The 20,113-nt window shown below is 41.9% G+C and overlaps 1 non-coding gene across 1 annotated transcript; it reads right to left on the bottom strand.

Moving 5' to 3' along the window:
- Positions 1-15,265: 15,265 nt before the first annotated feature.
- Positions 15,266-15,327, bottom strand: Gm22815. Its single transcript, XR_003948442.1, has one exon. It is a non-coding gene; the product is annotated as a U7 small nuclear RNA (small nuclear RNA).
- Between the last annotated feature and the right edge of the window lie 4,786 nt (positions 15,328-20,113).

Below are 20,113 nucleotides of genomic sequence, written 5' to 3'. Positions count from 1 at the left end.
ATCCTCCCTCTGATATTCTCCAATCTCTTCAGTCTTCCAGGGTGACTCTGTCTACTCATCTCATGACTAAATGAACATCTTCTGGAGGTCTTCAGGCTACTCCCCTTCCTGGGTTGTTTTCACTCATCTGGAGCAGAATAGTTCCAAGAAATTTCCAATGGGAACTGGCAGTCTGGTAACCAGGAAGGTGTTCCAGCAGGTGGTTTAACCTGGGCAATGGGCCAGAAAAGAGTGAGATGTCTCTGAGTCCACACAATAAACTCTGAGCAGATACTCTGAGAATGAGTCAATTTTCATTAGGAGTGAATGGGCATGGAAGTGCTTAGAGACACTATGGAAGGCATGAGATGCATCATTTAAAACTTTGCCATTCAATAGTGAAGCTAAGCAGTGTGAATTTCTCCTTGTTCCTTCTTTTACTCCTCTTCTTTTATTCATGCACACACTCCACACTGTGAACATTTATTGAATATTAAGTGGCACTTCCAGAACACCAGTCACAGGAAACTCCAATTAGAGTGTAGCCAGAAGCAGTCCTCCTTCGACTTTCTCAGTGCCTACTTCTTTCTCCCTTCTGGCAGGGAGAGATCATAAATTGGAAATCTCTTTGTGAAGCCTCTCATATATTCCAATGCTACATCCACTCCAGTAGTGACAAGCGAGACAGACCCCGAAAACCTGGGCGCTGTCCCAAGGTGAAAAGTTCACGGAAACTTAGTCTCCTGGAATCGTGGCATCCTATATAAAGAATGCTCCAATGTCCTTGCTTTAGTTGGTAAAAGGATATGTGTGCTTTCCCTTAATATTGCTTTATTACAAGTGCTCCTAAGGACTGATATTTTGACATATAGCTAAGTTAGATTCTAGGCAGTCCTTGATCGCGACCTTGGGCATGGATAGCTAAGTCACTGCCCTACACAGAAATTTACCATTATCTAGGAAGAAGGAAGTTTGTGACCTAAAGAGGAGCCAGAGTAGATACTTAGAACTATACATAGCTGAGTTACACCCATAAACAAGTATTTACAATGGCCTAGGGGGAAGGTGGACTATACAATAGAGTAGAGTAGGAACTATGGCAAGGGCACAAAACCCTTGCCCCTGGCTTCTAAGATTAAGTGGACCTTAGGTGGAGCTGTTTTTTATCTCAGTTGTTAACATTGAATTTTATCCCAGTTGTTTTCCGCCAGTCCTTCCGTGTTTGCATTCCTCTGTTTTGTGTAAGAATCCAGTAACCTCTTTTTACCTTGCCGGTGTGGTGCGTCACCCAACTTCCCTATTTTCTTCTGTATAAAAAGTTTGATGCTCGATTTGAAAAATTACATTCAGATCCACACTCCCTTGTGTCAAGTCTGTCTGTCAATTCCCACCGACTCATTGCCCACCTGTGACCAGAGACCCATTCCATGCAGACAATGGACCAAAAGGGTCTGCGGCATTCCAAAGATTGCATTCCTGCTGGAGTACAAGGAGAATGCTATGAATTTCCAGATATAACTTGCATTTAAAAGAGAGTGACAACATTCAGTGGTGGAGTTAGTCATCACAGCAGTCTGCAGCTGATGCTCAAAATGCCCAGTGGGAATGAACTAGGAAGAACACAGCCTGTGAGAGAATCTGTGGGAAATTTCTAGGAGAGGAAGTTGTATGTCCTGATGAACATAAAAGGAAAAAATACAGTTTCAAAAAGGAAAGAAAAACAAAACTCAGTACTGGACTCTGGGGTTTTGTAAAGGAGAAACTAACTTTTTTCCCACTAATTTATTTATTCACTTTACATCCCAATTGCAGCCCCCCTCCGCCCACTTTCTCCTTCATACAGCCCTTCCCTTCCCTCCCTTCCCTTCTCCGTTGAGAAGGGGGAGCCTTCCCTGTGTGATTCTACTCTGGTGCATTAAGTCTCTGCAGGACTAGGCACATACCTCTCCCACTAAGGCAGACAAGGCAGCCCAGTTAGAGGGATAGGATCCACAGACAGGCATCAGGTTTGGGGATAGCCCCCCACTCCAGTTGTTGGGGGACCCACATGAAAACCAAGCTACACATCCGCTACATATGTGCCGGCAGCCTAGGTCCAATTCATGCTTGCGCTTTGGTTGCTGGCTCAGTCTCTAGGCTCTCCCAAGCGTCTAAGTTAGTTGACACTGTTGGTCTTCTTGTTAAGTTCCTATCCACTTCAGATTCCTCAATCCTTTCCCCAACTCTTCCAGCAGACTCTCTGACCTCTGCCTATTGCTTGACTGTGGGTCTCTGAATCTGTTTCCATGCACTGCTAGGTGGAGCTTCTCGGAGGACAGTTATGCTAGAATCCTATCTGAAAACATAACAGAATATCATTACTAGTGTCAGTGATAAAAAGAGCTCTCTTGCATATGGTCAATCTTCAGATTTGTTAAGTTAACCAAACGTGGAATACTAACTCATCTCATGATTTAAGTCTTAAGGAGCCAGCTGTAATTAAGGAAGAAGAGAAAGGAAGACTCTAAACTGATTGAAATCAAGTTTTTATTAGAGATAATTAGGCTTTCAATATTTCATTATATTGAGAGTGGGCAAGATGGTTCGGTGAGTAAAAGAGATTGCCTCCAGACAGACAATCTGAGTTCAATCCCCAAGAGCTACATGTTGAACGCGAGACTGAACTCTGCCCTTCATACCTGTGCTGTGGCATTCAAGCCCACACATGCACACAGACATACATATATGCAATTTTAAAAGTTGACTATATTGCCCTTTACCCTAACATTTGAGGCTGAGATTCATACCTACTACAATACTTTTACATATTAATATATGGTCTCCTCTTTCCCTTTTTGGTTTTGGTTTTGTGTTGGTTTGTTTGCTTGTTTGTTTGTTTTGGTTGGTTGGTTGGTTTAGTTTGGTTTTGGTTGTTTCTTTTGTTTGTTTTCTGTTTGGCTGATTTTGTTGTTGCTGTTGTTGTTGTTGTTGCTGCTGCTGTTTTTTGACAATGTCTAGTGGAGCCCAGGCTAAACTTGCATTCACCATATATCCAAGAATGACCATGAATTCCTGGCCTCCCAAGTGCTCCCCTATACCTGGAGATCCTGCAGAGCAGTTCAGTTGTCCTTTGTAGAAACTCTGTAAAGAAAAGAGTGACAGGGGTTATCATGGCAACTGTGTTTGAAAAACAAAACAAAACGAAGCTGAAGATTATATAGCACAGGACAATTCGTGTTAACACAGAATTCGTTCCACTTCCTGTCCTAGTTAGCACCTAGTTTTCCTCTTCCTTGCCTCTTCCTGTAGGAATCCCGCTCACCTCTGAATCTGGCTCTCTGCAGAAAGGGTGTTTTGACTTATTTTAGCTTCTTATCAAGGGTTGCTCTGTTCTAACTATAGGAAGTCATGTGTATGAGCCATTTCAGAACCTTGGGTGTGGGGAGCCGCCCTCACATTCGCCGTTACAAGATGGTGCTGACATCCTGTGTTCTAAGTGGTAAACAAATAATCTGCGCATGTGCCAAGGGTAGTTTTCCACTACATGTGCTCTGCCTTCCCCGTGACGACAACTCGGCCGATGGGCTGCAGCCAATCAGGGAGTAATACGTCCTAGGCGGAGGATAATTCTCCTTAAAGGGGACGGGGTTTCGCCATTCTCTCTCTTGCTTTTGCTCTTGCTCTGGCTCTTGCTCTCTTGCGCTCTGGCTCCTAAAGATGTAAGCAATAGAGCTCTTGCTCTGGCTCTTGCTTCTTGCTCCTGAAGATGTAAGCAATAAAGCTCTTGCTCTCTTGCTCTCTTGCGCTCTTGCGCTCTTGCGCTCTGGCTCCTAAAGATGTAAGCAATAGAGCTCTTGCTCTCTTGCACTCTTGCTCCTGAAGATGTAAGCAATAAAGCTTTGCCGCAGAAGATTCCGGTTTGCTGCGTTCTTCCTGGCCGGTCGCGCGAACGCGTGTAAGACTTGGGGTCACAGCCCAAAGGGAAGTCAGGATGCAGTAGAGCTCTGAGGGCTGAAGAAGCAATAAACACAACTGTAAGGCATAAATGACATAGTGAAATTGTCCTTTATTCTATCAACTGTGGCGACTCATTCTGGCATGTAGATTATGGCATCAGGTGTCTCCAGGAGAGGATGGGTCAAAGCCATAGGCTGCTGCTGGGTCAGACTTCAGAAGCTCTGTCTGCTGGAAGCAGGCCCCCAGCCAGAGCCAGCCACTGTGAATATGTAGTCTGTAATCCAGCCATGAGGGAGAGCTGACAGAGTGTGGCATGCTGTCAGACCTCAGAATAGTGTGGCAGCTGAACATGGGAGAAGAGTACCAGAAAGAAAACAAAGGATGTGACTGTCCACTCAGTGAGTGACTGGAGCTAAATGCCACTTTAAGAACACATGACACAGAATTCAAGTTTCAACATGTTCAGGGGTTTATTAAAATGCATGGATCTGGCAGAAGAGAAACACAGAAAAATATTGGAAAGTTAGGGAATTCAGATGAGCACACTTTAAGCCAAGTGCTCTTGTGTCAAAAAGGGGAAATGGATAATTAGAGAACTTTGAATGAGAGTCTGAAAGAGATGGAGGAGGGGGAGGGCAGAGGTGAAAAGGAAAGGGGGAGGGACATGGATAGAGAGAGGGAAAGGGAGGAAGGAAGAGAGAGCACAGCCTGGTCTAAATAGAAAGTCCCAAAGGTCAATACCAGCTGCAGATACTCAGTAAGATCCTATTTCAGGAAGATGGGGGGAGGGGCGGGGGGGGGGGGAAAGACAGGGGAAATGGAAGAAAGAAAGGCAGACACTTGTTTAGACATACAAAGTTAAATACCAGAAGAAAATAAAATGCAGCTGCCTCTGCAGAGGGAAACTGAAGAACAGGAAGGTCTTTTCAGAGCAGTGGGACAGCTCAGGAGCTAAAACATTGGCTATGGAGTCCTGGTGGCCTGAGTTCTCCCAGATGCCAAGCTGAAAGAGTAGTAATTCCCATGGACTGTCCACACACAAATCATGGCATGTGCACATGTGCCTGTGTGCATGTACATGATGAGGATGATGAAGAAGATGATGATGGTGATATAAAAATTTAAACGTACTTAGAAAGGAAATTGCTGAGTTTCATGTACTACATTGTTTTAAAACTAATTTTGGTAGTAATAACTGAAATATACATAGCATAAAACTTTTCCACAATCACTGTATAATTATGGGAAAACACAACTGAGTATGGTAAGCATAGTTACATTTTTTGAGACAGGGTTTTGTAGCCTCCCTCACCCTTGAAGCAGGCTGATCCAGACTTTGACCTTGCTGCCACTAAGAAGCAGATTACCTAGGGTAGAGCCTTCTCATCTTGATGGCTCTATTTGCTCTTCTCCAAGACTCTGCTTCCTGCTGAAAGGTCCTTGAGACATTCCAGAGACACACCCTGTAGATCACCTACAGGCTGGCTCCAGGCACCAAGATTGTGCTGGCGGGGGATGGGCCTACCCTCTTTATAAGCATGGACTCTCAGTAAACTTCAGAGGCTTTGAACAGAAAGGTTTGTCTTGGCCTCTTTCTTTTCTCGTCGTCTGATCTCTTTCAGCCCCAGCCTGCCTTTCAGGGGAGCCCAGTTCATGTGGTCACAGGTGGCTACAGGTGGCACCCAGAATGTGGGGCCTGAACGCAGCGGGACAGACTGAGGGAACACTATCTTATGTGGAGCTCCACGAGAAGGGAAGAATAAGAAGATCGTATCGAGCACAATGAGCAACAGGTATTCATGCTAGCGCTGGCTTTAAACTTATTCTTTTTTAAATTGTTGCTGTAGGTGTGATAGGATATGGGCTAACTTGGGACAGTGTTGACCCGGCACTGATTCCACTTAGGGGTGGTCAGCGGAAAATGGGATCAGAAAATTCTGAACAGGCATTTATCCACAGCCTCCAAGAGCTGCTTCAGGCAAGAGGAGTAGGGTTTGAAAAACATTTGTTAGAAGATTTCTCAGATCAGAAAGATTCTTGCTGCCCATGGTTCAGAAAAGAAAAAAACCTTAGATAAGAGAACCTGGGAGAGAATTGGAGAAGCTCTGAGAAACACCCAGGCAGATAATTTCACCCTCTACCTCTGGGGGCTCTTATGCTACTGATGAAGAAACCTCGAAGGCATCAGATAGTACCCAGGCAGAGTTTGAAGAATCTCGGGGAGGAATGCCTGCCAGAGAGGACTTTCTCAGAAGAAGGCCCTCTCAACCCTAAATTAGAAAAATACAGAGATTCTGATGATGAGCGAACATTAGACAAGGAAGATTATTCAGAAAAAGGAGCCGCCAAATATTTTGGTGAGGATTGGCCTCCTTGCGAACCTCCTGCTCCACCTATGGCCTCTACTATAGGAGATGCTACTCATATGGATAGGCAACTAAGTAAATTAGAGTTTGAAATCAAGTTGCAGAAATTGACTAATGAGCTTCGGGAGCTAAAAAAAGGTGTCAAATACAGGGAAGAACAGCTATTCTGAAATGTATCAGTCTCCGCTAGAAAGAGCTGTGGGTCAGGCTCTTGGGAAAGAGCAAGATACTTTCTTATAGTTGAGATAATTGATCATCAAGATAATAGCATCAGACAATACCAGATTTTGGAGTTCAAGGTGATAAAGGAGTTAAAATCAGCTGTTGCACAATATGGCCCTACATGTCCTTTCACACAAACATTATTGGATACTGTCATGGAGTCACATTTAACCCCCCAAGATTGGAAGACTCTATATAAGGCTACTCTGTCAGGAGGAGATGTCTTGCTTTGGAATTCCGAATGGCAAGAAGCCAGTAAGAGAACTGCCACTTTGAATGCTCAGACAGGTAATCCAGACTGGGATGTTAACATGCTTTTAGGAGAAGGTCAATATGAAGGCAATGCTAATCAGATTAGGTTTCCTTTTGGAGTGTACACTGTACACGCAGGTTGCTATGGCTGCTCGCCACGCTTGGAATCAGTTACCAACTAAAGGGGATCTTGGTAGAAGTTTAGCCAGCATTTAGCAGGGTCCTGATGAGCTTTACCAGGACTTTGTGGATAGGCTATTGAAAGCAGCTAGTAGAATTCTTGGAGATTCTCAAATGGGAATTCCTTTCATTATGCAATTGGCTTATGAGAATGCTAACGCAGCAGGTCACTCCGCTATTCGGCCTCACAAAGGACAGACAGACTTAGCGGGATATATCTGGCTTTGTGCAGAGATTGGGCTGTCATATAATCAGGGTTTGGCCTTGGCCAGTGCTTTGCAAGGAACCACTGTGCAAGCAATGCTTACACAGAAACGAGGGAATAATGCATGTTTTAAGTGTGGAACTTTGCGTCATTTTAAAAACCATTGTCCTAAGGGTAGAGGTGCAGAGAGTGGGGAAGCAGGCCATGCTCCAGGAGTTTGTCCTCGATGCAGGAAGGGCAACCATTGGGCTAGGGAATGTAAATCCAAGACAGGCATTCAAGGTTTTCTCTTGCTGTGAAACAAGAGGAAGGTCCAGCCTCAGCAAGCAGCTTATGGGGCCATGAAGCTGCTGCCCAGCCCAAAAAAAAAAAAAAAAAAAAAATCTGTTTTTGAACTTGTCAGGGCAACCCCAGGAAGTGAAGGATTGGACCTCTGTCCCACCACCCACACAGGATTGACTCCAGAAATGGGAGTTCAAATTCTACCTACAGGAGTTTTTGGACTTCTACCGGCAGAAACTTGTGGATTTCTTTTAGGACGAAGCAGTTCTATTGTAAAAGGTCTGCAGATTTATCCAGGTGTTATAGATAATGATTATGAGGGAGATGTGGAACGCCTGACTTGCCAGCAAGAAAGACGCCACAGTAGGATCCTTCTGCAACACGTTTATTGGGAGAGCATTGACTGCATAGGCGAAAAAGACCCCAAGCCCCAGAAATGGCGCTGCTTATATAGGCCTAGGAGTGATGTGACCATACCTGATTGGTTATGCTACCAGTACCTCATTAATATGCCTCGGGCCAGGCAGTGACTTGGCAAAAAACTCTTATGCACATGCGCACATTGGTTGTTTACTCATATTCATGGGCGTTGGCTTATAGAAACCAGCGCCATCTTGTAATGGCGTTTGCGGCTTCCCACAGGGAGAGATTAAAATCATGGCTGCTTTCCCTCATGGTATTATAACTGTACCTGCTAATCAAAGAATTGTTCAACTTGTCTTAGTTCCTTTACATCTGCTACCATCCAGATTTGTTAAGAATGAGAGAGGACAAAGTGGCTTTGGTTCCTCTGATGTGTATTGGGTTCAATCTATTACTAATCAGAGACCTAACCTTAAATTGATAATTGAAGGAAAAAGCTTTGAAGGATTAATAGATACTGGAGCTTATCTAAAAATTATTAGAGGACAAGATTGGCCTTCAACTTGGCCTTTGTCTGATACACTTACTCACCTTCAAGGAATTGGTTATGCCAAAAACCCAAAACAAAGCTCTAAATTGCTAACCTGGAGAGATGAGGATGGCAATTCAGGACAAATTCAGCCATATGTTATGTCAAATTTGCCTGTTACCCTATAGGGAAGAGATCTCTTGTCACAGATGGGCATTATAATGTGCAGTCCTAATGAAGCAGTGACTAAGCAGATACTAAGACAAGGATTTTTGCCTAGTCATTGGCTAGGAAAGGAAGGACAAGGTATTAAGACTTTTGAAAGTCCTAAACCTCACTCTAACACAAGGGGTTTGGGGTATTTTCAGTAATGGCCACTATCTTACCTGCATCCCATGCTGATAAAATTCAATGGTTTAATGATATTCTGGTGTGGGTTGATCAGTTGGTCTTTACCTAAAGAGAAAATAGAAGCTGCCTCTTCACTAGTGCAGGAGCAATTAGAGGCAGGACATTTAGTAGAATCTCAGTCTCCTTGGAATACCCTAAAATTTGTTATCAAGAAAAAATCGGGTAAATGGAGATTTTTACAAGATCTAAGAAAGGTTAATGAAACCATGGTACCTATGGGAGCTTTACAACCTGGGCTTCTGTCTCTGGTAGCCATTCCTAAAGGATCTTATAAAATTGTGGTAGATTTGAAAGATTGTTTCTTTACTATTCCTTTACATCCTGAGGATTGTGAAAGATTTACTTTCAGTATTCCTTTTATAAATTTTAAAGAACCTATGAAGAGGTATCAATGGACAGGTCTTCCACGGGGCATGGCTAATAGTCCTACCTTATGTCAAAATTTTGTGGCACAAGCCATTCAGCCTGTGAGACAACAATGGCCTATGATCCACATCATTTATTACACCAATGATGTCTTAATGGTGGGGAAAAAAAAAACCCAGGAATTGGTTTTATGTTATAGAGACTTACAACAGGCATTAGCTGATAAAGGACTACAGATCGCTCCTAAAAAGGTACAGACTCAGGATCCTTATAATTATTTGGGTTTTAGATTTACAGATCAAGCTGTTTTCCTCCAGAAGATAGTTATTTGCAGGGACAGCTTTAAAACTTTAAATGATTTTCAAAAATTGTTAGGTGATATTAATTGGCTTTGCCCCTATTTAAAAAGCTTACTACAGGAGAATTGAAACCTTTATTTGATATTCTTAAAGGAAGTTCTGACCCTACCTCCCCTACCTCCCCTAGATCTTTTTTTTTTTAAAGGTAGTTTAACAACATATATATTTAACAAAACATCAGTATTAGGTCCCGGTCCTTGAGCTGTGGGCTTTTGACCAAGTTTTTAGTCATGGGCATGGGTTACCTCCTGCAGTTGGTTACTGTCTTAGTTGCAGTTTCCATTGCTGTGAAGAGACACCATGACATAGGCAACTCTTTTTTTTTTTTAAGATTTATTTATTTATATGTAAGTACACTGTAGCTGCCTTCAGACACTCCAGAAGAGGGAGTCAGATCTCGTTACAGATGGTTGTGAGCCACCATGTGGTTGCTGGGATTTGAACTCCAGACCTTCGGAAGAGCAGTCTGGAAGAGCAGTCGGGTGCTCTTACCCACTGAGCCATCTCACCAGCCCTCCCCTAGATCTTTAACCTCAGAAAGATTGCTGGCCTTACAACAAATAGAAGAGCTATTGAAGAACAATTTGTTACTTATATAGATTACTCTTTGCCTTTACATCTGTTAATTTTTAATACGATTCATATGCCTACAGGATTGTTGTGGCAAAGGGATCCTCTAATGTGGATACATTTGAAGATATCTCCTATACATAATATCCTGCCATATTATGAAGCAGTAGCTCAGATGATCATACCTGGAAGAAAGCAGGTACTAACTTATTTTAGGAAAGAGCCAGATATCATTGATCAGCCTTATAGTGTAGATCAAGATACTTGGCTGAAGCAGCACAGTACAGATTGGTTGCTTGCTCAAATAGGATTTATAGGAACTATAGATAATCATAATCCTCAAGATAGGCTGATAAAGTTTTTAAATGTACATGAGGTGATATTTCCTAATATGACCTCTTTCCAGCCTTTGTATAATGCTCTTTTGATTTTTACGGATGGCTCTTCTAAAGGGCAAGCTGGATAGCTTATGGATAATCAACAGGTAGTCATAGAGACTCCTGGCCTCTCAGCTCAGTTAGGAAAGCTGACAGTGGTATTGAATGTTTCCCAGTCTGTATATGATGCTTTTAATATTTTTACTGATAGTTTATATGTTGGACAACCAATTCCCTTATTGGAGACTTGTGATATGTTTAACTTTAATACGCCAGCAGTATCTCTGTTTTCACAATTGCAAAACATCATTCTTGCTTGAAAACATCCGTTTTTATATTAGTCATATACGAGCTCATTCTGGACCTTTAGCTGAAGGCAATGTTTGCATTGACAGAACTCTAATAGGAGAGACCTTAATTTCAGATCCTGTTGCATTGGCTAGAAGAGATCATGATAAATTTCATCTCTCTATCCATACCTTAAGGCTATGACACAAGATCACTAAAGAGCAGGCACGAATGACGTAAAACCGTGCTCTAAATGTATTACATTATCTGCAGTTCCACATTTAGGAGTTTACCCACGAGGTCTTACGCCCAATCATATTTGGCAAATGGATGTAACTCATTATGAAGAATTTGGAAAATTAAAATATATACATGTTTGTATTGACACTTGTTCAGGATTTCTTTTTGCTTCTCTACATATGGGAGAGGCCTCTAGAAATGTAATTGATCATTGTTTACAAGCCTTTAATGCTATGGGATTGCCTAAAATCATTAAGACAGATAATGAGCCATCCTATACTGGCAACAATTTTATTTCATTTTGTAAGGAATTTGGTATCAGACATAAAACTGGAATTCCTATAACCCCATTGGACAAGAAATTGTTGAACGTACTCATCGTACTCTGAAAAATTGGCTTTTAAAAACAAAACAGGAGCAATTATACACCCCAAGGTCACCAAAAGCACATCTTACTTTTGGCTTCTTCATTTTAAATTTTTTGCAAACTGACATTAAAGGTCAGTCTGCAGCAGATCGCCATTGGCATCCAGTTACTTCCAGTTCTTATTCCATGGTTAAATGGCAGGACACATTAACTAATACGTGGAATGGTCCAGACCCTGTTTTAATTTGGGGAAGAGGTTCTGTCTGCGTTTTTTCACACAAAGAAGATGGAGCGCAATAACTGCCTGAAAGATTGGTTAATCAAGTGGACACAGATCTTGAATCTTCTAGTAAGTATGATTCCAATCTTGATGATGGCTAAAATTCCTTTTTAGCTGGAAGAGTTAATTTGGAGCACAGCCTCCATTTCCAGAGAATTTACAGCCTTTCTGTTGATTCTCAAAGTCACTTCTCCTACACTGGGAGGTCAGATTCTAAGCTTAATCGTTGCTAATTTACAACTAAATAGAGTACCTGGACATCCCTAAAGAAGTTTTTATCCTGTTGTTTTTCAACTGTCTCAACTTTGTTTTTCAAGCAGGTCAGTCATCGCCTTACATCCTGTTTCAGCAAGCGTGCAGCTTTGTCTCTAGCAAGCACGGGTGGCAGAAATTCATTGATATGAAGAAGCATATTGAGTATATATTGTGGCTTTGGTCTAATTTGGGAATAAGGTGTGCTATGAGGGCCGGTCAATCAATGACAGGCAACCAGATTTTGGATCTATATCAATCTAAGACAGAGGTATATGCCAAGAGGCCGTGGTTTATTAATAATACACCACAGAGCCATGTTTGTGCAAAATAAACACAAACAAGCTGCATATATTCTCCTTGAATAAGAGAATAGTTTGGGAAAATCTGAGTCCTCAAGCCATGTGCAGCCGCCAGCCACCATAACTCTCAGGCTGGACTATGGAGCATAAATAAATTTTATGCCTCAGTCCAGCTAATTTTTATTATATATTTAGGGAGGAATTGTAGCCTCCCTCAGCCTTGAAGCAGGTAGAGCCTTCTGATCTTGATGGCTCTATTTGCTTTTCTCCAAGACTCTGCTTCCTGCTGAAAGGTCCTTGAGACATTCCAGAGACACACCCTGTAGATCACCTACAGGCTGGCTCCAGGCACCAAGATTGTGCTGGTGGGGGATGGGCCTACCCTCTTTATAAGCATGGACTCTCAGTAAACTTCAGAGGCTTTGAACAGAAAGGTTTGTCTTGGCCTCTTTCTTTTCTCGTCGTCTGATCTCAGCCCCAGCCCCACTTTCAGGGGAACTCAGTTCATGTGGCCACAGGCAGCTACAGGGTTTTATTTAGTCCAGGCTTGTCTTAGGTTCACTGCAGATGACCTTGAACTTCTGATTCTACTGCGTCCATATCCCAAATGCTGGAATTACAGGCTAGCACAAGCATATTCAATTTCATATGATTCTGGTGACCAAAGCTGGGGCTTCCTTCATACTAGACAAGCACTCTTATAGATAATTTTTTAATTGTGTGTGTTCAAGAATAAGTGTGAATGTGCATGTGCGTGTGTGTGTGCATGTGTGTGTGTGTGTGTGTGTGTGTGTGTGTGAGTGTGAGTGTACCTGTGTCATGGCCAGGGGAGGTCACAAGAAGATGTCAGATTCTCTGGAGCTGGAACTGGAACCAAACTGCAGTCTTCTAGATGAACAATACAAGCTTTCAGCTACTGAGCCATCATCTCCAGACCAGGCAGTAACAATCTTGGGTAACCTCCATGATTACTGTATATTACTAAAATGTTCTTGTCATCCCAAACAAGCTCAATAGTAAAACAAAGTCCACTTGCCCATATCAGTCCCCAATCGTAGACACCCAATATTCTACTCTTCATCTCAATCCTGCTCTTACTACTAAGCTGGAAACAAAGATGTCAGAAAAGAAACCTGAGGGAAAGGTGAGCTCTGTTAGTCTAGAGGAAAGCCTCAGAGGATGTTACTCTTGCAGAGGGATGGAGGGTGCTCTGCACAGTTCAGATACAAAGTCAACACTCAGGGCAGATCATGACATGTCATTAGGGAGGTAATGACACTCACAGGTGTTTTAAAGCTACAGAGGAAACTCAGAAAACTTTGTCAGTCGTAGATTGTCTGGACTTCCAAGTAAGATGATTAACTAGAAGCCATGTCAGAACCAATGGATGACTACAGTCTGGGAATTAAAGAGAGGGGAGATATTTTATCAGTTTATCAGCTACTTCTGCCCCAGAAACAACTTAATCGACATTCCAAAGACTTCCATTATTAGGGTTCATGAACTTTCCTATGGGAAACATTTCAGGATGTCTGAGCCTCCACAAACAGGTGTCCAGAAGATGGAAAATCTCCAGCTACTGACAGTAATTGGGGAGCAATAAAGGACCTTGATAAGCATACACTGGAACTCATTGTGGAACACTGAAAATTAAATAGCTTATGTCACACACAACATAGTCAATCTTGCATCTCTTCCGGTCTTTTAAGACTTATCAGTGTTGGGCTGGTGAGATGGCTCAGTGGCTAAGAGTACCCGACTACTCTTCCAAAGGTCTGGAGTTCAAATCCCAGCAACCACATGTTGGCTCACAACCATCTGTAACAAGATCTGATGCCCTCTTCTGGTGTGTCTGAAGACAGCTACAGTGTGCTTACATAAAATAAATAAATCTTTAAAAAAAAAGAAAAAGACTTATCAGTGTTGCTGACAAATTCCTTAATAACCTGAATCCCTAAGTGCCTAGTTGGATTGTTAGTTGACAGTACAAATCTTTTCATTATCCTGAGCAAACTTTAATTCTCAATATATCTGACTTTGCGTTCTTTGCACCAACACAGCATCAAAGATTGATGGAGATAGTCTATTCCTTTACCACAGTGAGCACTAAATGCAACTATGTTTTAACAATAGGTTGTGATAATGCCATTTTGGAGAATCAAAATTCAACACCAGCAAATGCAGCTATAAACACCAGACCTTTTCTTCTCTGCAAAGCACACATGGCTAACATGTGGTATTTGTATAGACCACTAGGGTTGTGTTTAGGTCATGATGGTATTCAGATCACAGCTACTTCAAATGCCTTTGACTTCTCCCTGACTATAGATTCCTGACAGCAGGTTTCTTCCATCAGAGAAAGACTACCAAAGATTACAGTGTGATTCTTCAACATGCTCTATCTCCATGAACACTGCCACATCTAGCAGTGTCTACTGCACGTCACAGGGCCCTTTAGAGAACATATGATCAACAAATGTATTCCTCTCTTACATGCCTGGAAAATCTGTTCACTGAGTACAAACTCATCCACACCCTGAACCTCTCCATCACAGAGAGTAGAGTGGGTGGTCCCTAATCAAAAGTGCCCTGAGTTGCTTGGGTTTAAACTACGAGTCTGACCAACTGTGGAGACAAGAATTGTATTCAAAGAATTAGACCTAAAATAATTGATAATGTTTATTGAAAGGTCTATGTGTCACCTTGAACTATAGTCATTGTATATACGCAACCACTGGATGAATTGACTAAGTGTATATGTCACCTCCAAAATATACACATGGACTAACTGTGATAGAATTAAAAGGAGAAGAGGCACTAATGATGGAACCTTTATTAGCTGGATTAGTGTTCCATCAGAAGGACTCCATCCAGGTGTGTTGGTGCATACCCCCACACATTCAGTCATAGCACTTGGGAGGTGAAGGCAGGAGGATCAGAACTTCCTGGTCATCCTCAACTACTTAAAAGTTTAAGACCACCCAAACTACATGCCAGAGACTAGTCTCAGCTTAAGACAAGTCCTGAGGAAGAGGTATCTGGGAGTGGCCAAAGAAACAACTCAAAAATCAGTGATGGGTGCAGGTTGACAACTCTGGTCTGCTCAAGATAACCCTCTAGACAGCTCTATGGGCAGCTCATGGGTTTTCTAACCAAAGTCAGAAAACCTGCTAGAAAAATTCTAAAAGAGCTGAGATAGCTCTTGGGTTTTCTGACCCAAGTCAGAAAAATTCTAAAAGGTTAGCTTTCTAGATAGCTCAGGTCTTGAGAAAAAAGCCCAGTCTTTTATTTGCATATCAATTCTAACATTTGCCCTCTGTTCCATTTTGATTATCCCACAAATCAGCTTTTTATGACCCTAACCCCTTGATTCTTAGAAAAAGACAACAAGTACATTATTTAACATAGCAAGACCTATGCAGTTCTCTGGGCACAGCACTTGTAGTTGCCAAATATAGACATAGGTACTTTTATGTGACACAGTTCACTTTCTGTTTTCCAATTCCTTCACTGCCTAAGCTTGGCTGTCCTGGAACTTGATCTGTAGACAGATCTTGAGCTCAGAGATCTGCCTGACTTTATTAACACAAACAATAGGCTTAGCTGTGTGGAATCTTTGGTAGGTGAGATTCTCAGTACCTTACTTCCTGGTGCTCCTTTATTACTTGAACCATGAGCCTTATTTTTTAACTATTCCTTTTGCTTTACTGACTTGTTAGTGCAGCTGCCTCTGTTCTTACAGGTCCATGAAGCCCCTCATACAATTCATATTGCATCTTTATATTTTGCATAGTTGAGAATTCTTGTTTATATATTCTTGAACTCATATTTTCAGAGTTCTTTCCTACAACCTTAATGGCTGTCCTGAAAGACACAGTATTACCATTTTGCCAAGAAACATTAGACACATTGTTACCTCCCAAACTCATACTATTTCTAACTATCATGGACTCATTAACCTTGACAGGGAGAATATTCCCATAACATGAAAATATGTATATTATTAAGCAAATAAGCCTTATACCTACAACAACCATAGCACTCACTAAGAACCAAGTTCCTGTGGCTCTGCTCCAGGGGCAGGAACCATGTCACACTGTCCCTTCCTCAACCATGCTAGCCCTGGCAGCTACACAAGACCTTGAGCCTTTCTGCTCTCTCTTTCAAAGGATGGCAGTATGGAATCCAGAAAAGGGCTCCCTCTATTGCTAACACCTCAGTTAGAGACTTGTAGCCTCCTAAATGGAAAAATAAATTTCTGTGACCTCTTTCCCAGCCATTCTGTAATCTCAAGCTACAGAAACCAGAACTGACTAAGGCATGATGTCCATTTTATCAATCCTTAGTTTCACTGGGCATATTGAGGCACAAAGACTAACTAGCTCAATGTTGCATGAGTAGTTCTCTCCAGTCTGTCAGTCAAACTATGCATAGAAGAGTATGCATACCTATCTGCAATGCTATGCTTCTTCGTACAGAGAGATCTAAAAAGGAATGCAATGTAAGCCTGTGCCAAGGAAAAGCAGTGGCACACACTGAGTAGTTGGGGGTAGGGAAGTGTCTGTCTGTGGAAGATACATGTCTTTCTTCGGTGGGGAAGGGGAGAATCTGAGAAGGATACCTGTCTTCCTTCTGGTCTGGAGGAGGACACAGTTTGTGGGAAGCCACATGTGCCGTTGCTGAGTGGCACTGACTACTGCTGGCCACCACGCATAAGATTGGACAAACAACCAATGTGTACATATGCAGGAAAGTTTTTTGCAAAAACACTGCCTGGCCCAGGCATGATAATGAGGTTCTGTAAGGTACTAAGAGAGTAACCAATCGGATGTGAGACATGCAAATGAGATATGATAATGAGGTTCTGTAAGGTACTAAGAGAGTAACCAATCGGATGTGAGACATGCAAATGAGGCATGATAATGAGGCTCTGTGAGGTACTGAGAGAGAGTAGCCAATCAGATGAGGAACATGCAAATGAGGCTTAGTGCATAACCAATCCGGGTATGAGACACGCCTCTCCTAGGCCTATAAAAGCAGCACCAGTTCTGGGCTCGAGGTCTTTTCGCCTCTGCAATCAAGCTCTCCCAATAAACGTGTGCAGAAGGATCCTGTTGCAGCGTCGTTCTTGCTGGTCGAGTCGAGCGCGCAAGAAGTGGTGCCGAAAACCCGGGACAAGAAACATCTTCAGGCACGAGCGAAGACCCCCTGCTACAGGGAGGATTCAGAACTGCATCGCGGGGAAGGAGCGGTTAATAAAGGTTCCCGTAAAACAGACTGCTGAGAAGGATCCAGCGTGGATTCAGAACTCTTCAGCTGGGGAGCGGTGTTAATAAAGGTTCCTGCAAAACAGACTGCTGAGAAGGATTCAACTGCGTGGATTCAGAACTCTTCAGCTGAGGAACGGTGGTACCGGTAAGTATAAAGAAATTAAGGTAAGTCTCTGAGAGGTATGCTTTCTTACGCAGTGGGTCTGGTAGTTGTTGCTGGGTTTGTGTGGGACCAGCTGTTAAGGAAGGGCAGCGACTTTGTAGGAGTACCAGGAAGGCATATCAGAAACAGAGAGAAAGGAAAAAGAAGACGCGCGCAGAAAAATAAGTAACTTAAGAAATATAAAAAGAGAAAAAGAAAGGAAGCTAAAATATAAAGATACAAAGGATAATATAAAATGTAAAGATACAAAGGATAATATAAAGATATAAAGGATAATATAAAAAATGAAGAACAAAAAATTAAGTCAATTTACCCTCCTCTTGAGGACTTTGACTAAAGAGGCAACCTTCATCAAAGGCTTAAAGATAGCTCTCAGGGAAAGAGGAGTAACTATTAGAAGCAGCCACTGTGCAGAATTCCTAGAAGAAGGAGAAAAAATGAAAATAAGCTATTTCAGAGCCCTCCTAGGGACAGACAGAAAACGGGAGACGTCCTGCTTCCTCTCTGGCTCCTATGGAAATATTTTTAGCTTCGAATAGGATATCTGTGTTCTATTTTCTGTTTTTTGGTGCACCAAATTGTCTATATGTCTGTCAACTCGTGTTTGTTTTTGCTTGGATGATTGAATGATTGTTGTTCTGTGTTTCATGTTGAAAAATAAAAAAGCAGTCTCAGTCTGCACAGCAAAAATTGACAAGTTAGCTGAACAGTGGCTGGGAGTCAAGTACAGCTGAAAAAGCCCTGCTGAGGGCTGATTGAAAATGGATCTTTTAAAGGGGCAGGCAGCCTTTTGCTTGTAACAGAAAGTTAGCTTAAAAATTGGAAACCCAAGGTTGGAGTTATTCTAAACAACATAAGAAAACAGGTAATATGCAAAAGCAGTGTACAAAGGGTAGAAAGAGTATTTTTGAAAATAAAGTACATATCTTTACAAATAGAAGGAAAACCCTTTCAAGGTATAATGGATACAGGAGCAGATAAAAGCATTATATCTAGTAAGTGGTGGCCTGCTTCTTGGCCTGTTAATCAATCGTCACATAGCTTACAAGGATTAGGATATGAGGCTACCCCAACTATAAGTGCAAAATCCTTACAATGGAAAGATAAAGAAAGAAGGACAGGGCTTTTTCAACCATATGTACTCCCTTTGCCTGTAAACTTGTGGGGGAGAGATGTGTTATCAGCTATGAACTTTATATTGACTAATGATTACTCTCAGAAAAGCAAGGAAATGATGAAAGGAATGGGATATATACCTGGACTAGGTCTTGGAAAAGTTTTGCAAGGTAGAATTTCACCAGTTAAAGCCACTGTAAAGGCAGACAAGAAAGGGCTGGGTTTTTTCTAGGGGCCACTGAAGAGCCTTTGCCCATCCCGTAGCATACGGAGGACATGGTGTAGGTGCCTCAATGGCCTTTACCCTCTGAGAAGTTAAAAGCAGCTAAAGAATTAGTACAAGAACAATTAGACCTGGGACATGTGGAACCCACTCAATCACCCTGGAATACCCCCATTTTTGTTGTAAAGAAAAAGTCAGGTAAATGGAGATTGTTACATGACCTAAGAGCCATTAATGCACAAATGCAAGTTATGGGTCCTGTACAAAAAGGACTCCCCCTACTCTCAGCTCTACCTAAGGATTGGAGAATTATAGTAGTAGATATTAAGGATTGTTTCTTTTCAATTCCATTAAATAAGAAAGATAAACCTAGATTTGCATTCACCTTGCCTTCTATTAATCATATGGAACCTGATAAAAGGTACCAATGGCGGGTTTTACCCCAAGGAATGGCAAATAGCCCTACCATATGTCAGTTATATGTAGGAAAAGCTTTACAACCGGTTAGGGATGGTTTCCCCTCCTTAAAAATTTGTCACTATATGGACGACATTGTAATTTGTGGACCTGAAGAAGAAAGTATACAGCAAGCTTATGGCTTGCTTAATGAAACTTTAAAAAATAATGGTTTGAGTATTGCACCAGAAAAGGTACAGCAGTCTAATGTTAGTAATTTTCTAGGAGCCACTATTACTTTACGATGTGTCACCCCACAAAAGATTAGTATTAGAAAAGATCATCTAAAGACACTAAATGATTTTCAAAAATTATTAGGAGATATAAATTGGATTAGACCTTATTTAAGGACCCCTACTTCGGAGTTAAAACCTTTATTTCAAATTCTAGAAGGAGACTCACATATTACCTCATTGAGACAATTAACACCTGAGGCTTCTGATGTTCTTAGGAAAGTGGAAAAGGCGATCCAAACAGCACAGTTAACTCGTATAAATGAGCAAGAACCTTTGTGCCTATGCATATTACGCACCATCAATCTGCCAACTGCTGTGTTGTTATGGCAAAATGGTCCTTTAGTATGGATACATCCACATATATCCCCTAATAAGACTATAGAGCATTATCCCACCATGGTAGCAAATATGGCCCACAAAGGGATAAAAACTTCAATCACTCACTTTGGAAAAATGCCTGATAGCATAATTGTCCCTTATACTGTCGCACAAATGCAAATATTGTGTGCTACTATAGATGAAT

Source organism: Mus musculus, chromosome 9 (genome assembly GCF_000001635.26).
Source record: "Mus musculus strain C57BL/6J chromosome 9, GRCm38.p6 C57BL/6J".
Lineage (NCBI taxonomy): Eukaryota > Metazoa > Chordata > Mammalia > Rodentia > Muridae > Mus > Mus musculus.
The sequence above is the reverse complement of the archived record's forward strand: the minus strand, read 5'-3'. Positions and strand labels throughout refer to the sequence as shown.